Source organism: Alligator sinensis, unplaced genomic scaffold (assembly GCF_000455745.1).
Source record: "Alligator sinensis unplaced genomic scaffold, ASM45574v1 scaffold1586_1, whole genome shotgun sequence".
NCBI classification, from domain to species: domain Eukaryota; kingdom Metazoa; phylum Chordata; order Crocodylia; family Alligatoridae; genus Alligator; species Alligator sinensis.
In genome coordinates this window covers 107,359-108,895 of record NW_005843490.1, presented here as the reverse complement: position 1 = coordinate 108,895, position 1,537 = coordinate 107,359, and positions in this window count along the sequence as shown.

Below are 1,537 nucleotides of genomic sequence, written 5' to 3'. Positions count from 1 at the left end.
GGGAAAGAGGAGGGAGATTTTTTTTTAATTGTCTATTTTCCTAGCCAAATTGGCCAAATCAAACCCAAATCCATGAGTCAGTCCAGAATCATACTGCGAGCAAACATCATCCACCCCCATCTGGGGCTTCAAATGTTCCCAAAATGGTTGGGTGGCATCCTACTTGCAGGCCCATGCCCAGAGGCTTTGGGTTCGTATTCCCCCAAGTTTTGCTTGCCGATAGCCATAAGGCCCCAGAAGCAAACTAGGCAGGAGTTTCCCAGTTCCATAAGGAGGACATAAAGCCAAGGTTAACTATGCATCACCTATGTGGGTACTATCCCATGCCAGCAGAGCAGTCTTCCCTGGGTGCCATTAGGGAGCCACTGTGGTGATCATGGCATTTCCCCTACATAAGCATAGGCTACACTTGATCTGAGTGAAAAGGCTGAGAAGCAACTGAATTTTAATGTTAATGTTAAGATGTAAATGTTAAGATTCCTGAACCAAAAAATGACAAAGCCACAAGGAAGATACAGGTTGTCTGAGCAAGGGACTAACATAAGAGGGATGTGGGTGAGGAGGGGAACAAAACTAGGTTACAGAGAATACAGTGTTAGCCAACTAAGCCTGGGGTTTGGGGGAGGAGGTGGGGCAAGGGGAGGGAAGGGGGGTCATGATGCTGAGAGAGAAAGTAGATAGATGCAAACAAGCCCTACACTGGTACAATGGTCCACAATGGTGGAGGGAGTAGGTTGAAGAAGTTGCTCCGCCCATAAAGTCGTATTGCAGGGGTCTTCTTTGGGTGGAATGGAGGGGTCCATCATTGAAGATTCTTCTCGGGGTCCATCAGGTGCACAGGGGGATTCAGGCGGTCCCTCTGGGTCCAGTCTGGTGGTGGCGGTTCATCTGGTAGAGTCGGTGAACTTGTGATGTCCCATGATGTGCTCAATGTAGATGTATCGGGACCAACGAATGCTGTCAGACACCGTGAGGTGGCGCATCAGCTTGGCATAGTGACAGGAGATACAGCAGACACATGGGACACTCTTGTTGCTGGGGTCCCAAGCTCCAAGCGTTCCCATGATGAGTGCATTGACAGTCACATCAGGATGTCAGCCAGTGGGGCGTACTTCTCCTGCTTGCAAGCCCAGGCATCGGTGAAGGCTTGGTGTCTAAAAGGGGATACTGACATCCACAATCAAGATTTTCTTGGCCTTCTGATGGGTAATGACAATGTTGGGGTGTATCTGGCCCTCTCAGCCCAGGACAGTGCGGTTCACAGGGATCTCCCCCACTGTACTAGGGATGGCCTTCACAAGGTGGTCCTGGACTGTGTTGTGTCAGAGCTGCCAGGCTCTGGTGTGCAGGCTGCAGATGCACAGCACATGGGGGAGGGTCTCTGCCATGTAGCTGTACTGCTGGCACCTCTTGTCCCAGTGGCCAAAGTGGATGGCCCCGTTCAGGGGCAGGGACACTTGGTATGGGCCCTCAAGAAGCCAAGAAGAGGCGGGAGATGATCATGGGGTGAAAAGTGTTACTTTAAATTGCCAAGGTC